At 38.9% G+C, this 7426-nt stretch overlaps 1 pseudogene; it reads right to left on the reverse strand.

The window, feature by feature from the left end:
- Positions 1 to 591: 591 nt before the first annotated feature.
- LOC145394572 (5S ribosomal RNA) lies at positions 592 to 710 on the reverse strand (annotated as a pseudogene).
- Between the last annotated feature and the right edge of the window lie 6716 nt (positions 711 to 7426).

The following is a 7426-nucleotide window of genomic DNA, read 5'->3' on the forward strand; positions in this document are numbered from 1 at the left end:
GGAAAACAGTGTCCCCTGATGTTGTGTGTTTCTATGATATTGCAACCTAACTGAAGGATAGGGGTGATAAGGATCATTTTGTCAGCACACATCACGCAATAGCATAAGCTTATATCATTGTGGATAGAGATGATAATTTAGTAGATTCATATACATATGCTGGGCCCGATGCAGCCGTACATTTCATAGTTAAAGTAACCCTCTCATATGAGCGGTTACAGAGTCCCCACAAATTTCCCATCCATATGACAGACGAGGATGAGGAAAACTTTCAAAGGCAAATGATGTGTTAGTAATGTGAGTCAGCATTTGTTAACGGTAGTGACAAACACAGAAATCATCTCCATTATAAGCAATTTAACAATTACGTAGGGGCTCTGTGTAGGAAATGTAATATGAATATAAAAGACAACTCTACCAGAATAATTACCATTGCTCAATAATTTGACTTATAATTTAGGGTTAGTTCATTCATTCATTGCCAGACGCCATGTATCCCAAACGGGGTGACCAAAGGCTTAGAGTTAATTGTTTTACAGGGAGGGGCACTAATCCTCCACCAACCCCACTTGACACGTAGAGAGAACGTTATGCCAACAGGATCTGATATTCCCAGGCGGTCACCCATCCAAGTACCAACCAGACCTAATGTTGCTTAACTTCGCTGATCGGACAGAAAGCGGTGTACTCAACGTGGTATGGCCATATATATATATATATATATATATATATATATATATATATATATATATATATATATATATATATATATATACAACATATATATACCATTTATATATATATATATATATATATATATATACCATTTATATATATATATATATAATATATATACCAATCTGACATATTTAGCAGACGTGGGGTAATCGTAATCTGTAATCGTATTCGATTGTAATCGACTACAGACTTTTGTGTAATCGTAATCGTAATTGACTACAGTAGGTATGCATGGTACCCAGGCTCACAGTAAGTGAATTTCATTGTAAGCGAGGACCTATTTTTTATCGAATTGTAATGTATTTTTAATAGTATGTGAATTGAACTCGTAATACGCGAGACAGCAGGGAAAGTGGCTCAAATCCGGAGCTGAGAGCAAGAGGGCTGAGAACAGGAGACCGCAGCAGAACAGCCAGCACCACCAGTGATGGAGAGTGGAGACTTGTCGATGATGGAGATCGGCTGGGTAGTGTGTGCCCTAGATAAGTTCAAGGAAGAATTGAAGGACATCGAACACTGTCAGTTGGGATTGGTGGAAGTGATGACTTCACTGGACAGACCCTTCTGCTACTACACAGACAGATACAACCAGGTTAACAGACGGATCATTAAGGAAATGAACCAAGACTTCCCCATTAACCTGCTTTGCAAACGGACACTGAAGCTTTTTAAGGCTGATATTGGCAGTGGCTCACTCGGTAGAGAGGTGGCCTGCAGTTCTAACGGACTCAGGTTCAAATCCTGGCTGGGGCAGGGAACAGTTTAAGGATTTGATTTTCATTACATCAAACTTTACTGATCTACTAGAAGACCAGCCGACATGTCGTAAAAATACCCCCGCTCTTACCAAAATGCCAGTCCTGTATGAGACAGCCCTAGCATGTTTTCAATATGGACGGTGGGTATTAGCGCCGAAGTAGTGACATGTAGAGGTGTATGGTATGTAGGAGGACTGCTGGGCCTTGAGAGCAGGCTGTGAAGCCTATGTCCAGAATCGGACACATAAAAAAAAAATAGAAAAAAAGCTGAGATTCATCGATAGTTATGACTTTATGAGTGGGAGTCATGCTGATTTGGCTAAGGTACACATTCATTCCGGAAATTCTCTCAAATTCACTAAGGAAATACTTGGAGAAATGGATGAATCCTTAGAAGAAATGCTAATTTCTGGGAAGCAGGTATTTCCATATGAATATCTTTCTGAGACTGATAGGCTTGAAGATCATAGTTTTCCACCCATTGATGCATTTTACAGTTCATTAAAAGGAAGCTGCATTACAGAGGAAGAGTATGATCATGCATCAAAAGTTTGGTCAATGGCAGGTTGCTCTAGTTTGAAGGACTATCTCATGCTATACCTTGAAGCAGACTGTAGTCCAGTAGCTGATACGTTCACAAACTGGTGTAGAACTTTGCAGCAACAATACCATTTAGATATAGTTAATTATGTCTCCCTCCCTTCATTCAGCTTCGATAGCTGGCTGAAATATTCAAAACAGAAGTTCAACTCATCAGTGATAGGTCTTTGATTCACCTCATTCAGAATAAAATCCGATGTGGTTTGGCAACGGTTGTTCGCCGCTTCACGAGAGCTAATAGCGAATTCACCAACCCTAGCTTTGATCCCACAGCTGATACTTCAGTTTTTTAAGTTATTATGACTTTAAGTCACTCTATGCCACTGTAATGGCAGAATCGCTTCCCATTGGTGATATAAAGAAGCTTAGTGACAGTGAGATGAAAACATTTCTTGATAAGGGAAGTGAAAGGCAACCTACTGACGGTATGTTTGGGTACTGGGTTCTGTGTGACACTCTGCCAGTGTCTGCAGAGGTTGCTCAGTTAACAGATGATTTTCCTCTGGGATTAGAGCAAAAAAAACATTACTTATGATGATCTTTCACCCTATTCTAAACAGCTATTAGAAAAGGAAGGTGGAAAATATCCTAAATTTAATTAAAAACTTGTAGCTTCTCACTCAGCAAAGTACAACTATCTTATAGCTCTACCTGTGTTGCAGTTATATATTAGACATGACCTGTGATTAGCTAGAGTGATCTCAGTGTTCATTTTTAGACAGGGACCATATTTAAAAGACTACATAGAACAAAACATTCAACTAAGAAATAATGCCTCATCTAAGGACAAACAAGCTAGGTACAAGCTGATGTCAAATTCACTGTTTGGGAAACATTATTCAATCCCCAGAGATATGCCACAAAAACTAAAGTTTGCCAAAAGAGGAACGAATTTCTAAAAATTTTAGGAATCCTTTCTACAGAAGGATGATACCCTAATCTCACCGCATCCTGGCAGATTTTTCACCAGTGACCCCCCCCCCCCCCCAATCCTGGCAGATCAAATTTTTTTTTTTTTTTGCTAAAAACTCCGCTTTTCATGAGAAAAATAGAAAATTCAGAGACAAAGTGCTCACCTGAGTTTAAAAGTGCCCTGTGCAGGTGACTTTCCCCTTGTTTGGTACCACGTTCTCTGGAGCCATGCCCCAGAGAAGACTTTTCTATGGGAGGGATAACTATTCCAAATCACTCAGAATTGTAAAACATTTGTTTATTTGGTACGAATTTATATGTAATACAAGAGTATATTGGTTTTCACACAATAATATATATAGGCGATATAAACATTGTTTCACTCACCAAACATATCAACATACCGCACCATCCTTGGCGACATTACCTCCTCATTCCTTCTGCACGTCTCTTCTTCTAACGCCAGGTAATATTTGTCCACCACATCGGGAATCACTTTCGCCTTGAATTTCGTCGTCAGAGAGACCGTAGTGTGATATGTCTTTACTGGCCAGGTCACTGCTAACAGGTGAGTTGATGAGAAAATGGCGTGGGGGAGGGTAACGCCGGTCCAGGCAGTGTCGCCACCTGGCAGCAGGTAGAGAAAGGTCTCCCACATGTGCCTACCAAAAATCACCCGCGAAACTTGAAAAATGTGCAAATGACGGACCTTGCAATTCCAAAACTTGTAAACATGTCATTGGGAGTCACCACGACAAAACGTTGCAACGTGTATACACACTGATGGGACGCCTCAGGTTAACCTTTCATTGGCCAGGGGTTACCATGTTACACAGAAGGCCGATGGGGTCCCAGCGGACCCCAAACCTTAATGGTGTATTTCTGCCATATGCGTAAAGTTATATCTACTAAATTTGTACATATGTTGCCCAGGACACGGCACGTGGAACCAACCCACCAAGTGTCCCTTTTTGTTTTGGTTTTTTATTATTATTATTTTCACATTTTTTTTTCATTGTATAACAATTTTATTAACGTTTGAGTGTGGAAGTACTAATTCTACACTTATTTGAATGTCTGATTATCAATATTCTTGGAACAGGTTGTCATAATAATAACAAGTTCATGTGTGAAGTAAATTAGCATGATCATACAATAAAACTATCCCTATAATAAATTTGGTACGACAATTTCTTGTTTTATCCTCTTGATGAGCATCTTCTGTATTACTACCACCACTTGCATTTTCAGAATTATCATCAGCACTCACAGGAGCCTCAATACTACTCACACTAATTTCACTGTCCGATTGTTCAAGCACGTCATAATCATCAGCATCGGATACAAATAAATCACCATCTGAATAATTTTCTTCTTCTTCACCTTCTGCCACCACCATTGAGACATAAAACATTGCTACTGGTATTGACATTGTCCTAATGTTTATAATCTGAAATATCTGAAAAAATATATATATAAAAATTAGTCACACGAAAGGCCAGGTGGGTTCCTGGCGGACCCCACTGACATTTATTGCAATGTCACTCCTTAATCATGCAAGATTTTTTGCTCAAATATAATGAGGATATAAAATAACCATCTACAATTAAAGTCATGAGAGGCCAGGCTGTGAAAGTAAAAAATGGCTCAATGGCAACATTTTAAAAACATGCTGGGGTCAGTAGGGACCCCATTTGCCCACGAAGGGTTAAAAAGAAAATCGAATAGTAACCATCTCTCTGTCTCCAAAAACAGAACTGTCTCATCCCCAGTTTGTGGGATTTCAAATTCTTGGGTTGGGCAAGAGGAAGATGTATCATTTTTGGTATGATGTTCTCACAAAGCACTATGGGGAAAAAGTAAAAGAAGTGTACTGAGATACAGACAGTTTTGTATTTTCACTTGAGTGTGAAGATATATTCATTGAATTACAAAGGTATCCTCTTGTGGACTGGATAAATATACATCTAATTCCAGTCCCCAGCATCCTTTGTACAGTGATGCACGTAAAGGACAGTTGGGTCTGTTAAAAACTGAGGTAGGGGAGAAACTGATAGTTGAAGCATGTTGTCTGAAGCCAAAATTATACTCCATACTCTTGCAGAGATGATAAGTGGTAAGGGTATTCCTAGTTATGACAGGAAAAAACTTAAACATCAAGAATACAAAGACCCTCTTCTGGGAACCAATAAGATTCATTATGTTAAAGCTACCAGTACATCTAACCGCCAGGGACAGATCACCATGCTATCAGTAAACAAGAGAGGTTGAGTGAATTTGAAGATAAACGTTATTATTTGTCCCCCACTCTGTCAGTCAGCTATGGTCATCCTTTGGCTAACAAAGAAGAAAAAGAAGAAGAAAGAGATGAGAAGGAGCTTCCATCTCTGTGGGGGTCACGACTCATCCCCGTTACCTTTACATATCTCTTAGGGGAATGCCGCTATCTAGGTGATACTGATGGCTTTGAAGGTGAACCTCCCTGCAGTTACCTCAACAACAACAACAACAAGACCCAATAGTACTTCCAATGCGAATGAAATCAGGGTCCAGTGTCATGAAAAAGGAAAAAAAAAAATATGGGAAAGTATTTCCTAGATGGGGAAGCTACTTCATGATCTATTTGGATGTTTGTATAATTCTTTTCACAGAGAATTTGTATGCACTGTTTATACTGTATATACTGTACAAAAACCCTTTACTGGTAATTTGTAAATAAAGTGCCTGCAGTGTTCATGTCTTATATATTAGGTGAGGACAATTTAATTTTCTTTCAGTAATGTATAAATACCATGGAGAAAGTTCATACATCAGAACATACAGATATATTTCGTGATCCTGCCAGAATTATTGTGGCGGGGTTTTCAAACTCAGGAAAAACCCTCCAGTACACTTGTGGGAAGTATTTTCCCCCAGAGCGGTTGTGCTCTTTACCTTTTAATTTTATAAAAAAGTTGTCCCTGTTGAAAGCAGAGGAAAACCCGGAGAGCATTAATGACTAATTCAAGTGCTTTTGTAACCAAGAGATTACGTTCTGTTTAATAACTCTTGTTGTTAATAAATTAAATGCTTCTGCATTGAACCCTTGTTAACAACTACAGTATATTGTAAATACATGTAAATACAGTACTTAGGAATTTCCCATTGACCTAACTGTGCCTGCATGATGGGAAGATGTGCCCTCACATGAAAAGTGGATGAGGGTTTGATACATATTTACATAGATAAAGAGAATATTTGGCTTTAGTTTAATTAAAACTAAGATTAACACAAAGATGGAGAGAGATTTTTTTCTTTTCACCAGATGATGCCCTGGATGGTTATCTTCAAGTTTATAATAAACAAAAACATTCTTTTTTTTTTTATCACTACTCCCGTATGTAAACTTACGCATGGCCTTACGCAAAGACGGGGAGAAAAAGAGATTACTTTTTTTCACCAGATGATGCCCTGGATGTTTATCTTCAACTTTATAATAAACTAGAACTTAAAAAAAAAAAAAAAATCCTGTTTTTTTGCACACCACAGGGTGGGATAAAAAAAGATAATTGTGCAATCCACGGGTTAAATTAAGTTAGATTTGCCTTGTATATTTCATGAAGTAATTTAACTGTACAGTATTTAGCCAATTGTAATTAATAAATAGCTGGCATCTCTGAATCCTATGAGGGAGAAGAGACTCGCCATTTCTACCTCTCTGTTCCAAAAGCTTATTTAAGCTGCACGCTTTAAAATACGCACTAAGGACGCTTGAAAGCCCCAGGCAAACCGACGAAGACCTCAGGCCGATCGTCATCTGTTATTCTGACTTTATCTGGCTAAGTAACCTTTATGATTTGGCCAAATCGGGGGGAACTAGCTAGGATATAAGGAGATAATTACCGGTGAGTTAGAGTATTAATTATACACTAGTTTCCTAAGAGACTTATGTAAAGTTACTATTGGTCGTGCTTAGGCTAACACTTGTCAGATTTAGGAGTTTATAAAATTTCTGACATTTTTGAGGCCCCGAGTGAGGAAACAGATGTGTGCAGAGGCGCTGAACGATTTCAAGGTCGGGTTTGTGGGGCATGGTCTACTTTCGCGTTCAGTAGAAGTAGCGGACACGGAAATACATATCTACAGGGCTCCTGGTGGAAGGGCAAGTTCCTTTTCTGATGGTGAGCGGCTAAATGCCGTATTGGACTGGGAGCATGATCGCCCTATCCTTTTCCTGGGAGGAAGTGACATTTATGAAGATGTGGAAGTTAATGAAATCGTTGAAAACATTTTAGCCGTGGTAGGAGCCATTGAAGGGTCATGTAAGTTCTCGGTAACCATAATCCTTCTTGAGCCTAGAAACCTACCATATAGTTCACCAGTTTGTTACAGTAAGTACAAATTAGTTAGCAGGGCCGTAAATAGAAAGTTGCAGAGGA

Source organism: Coenobita brevimanus, chromosome 27 (genome assembly GCF_032717465.1).
Source record: "Coenobita brevimanus isolate Jiangsu-jjx chromosome 27, ASM3271746v2, whole genome shotgun sequence".
In the NCBI taxonomy this organism is placed as follows: domain Eukaryota; kingdom Metazoa; phylum Arthropoda; class Malacostraca; order Decapoda; family Coenobitidae; genus Coenobita; species Coenobita brevimanus.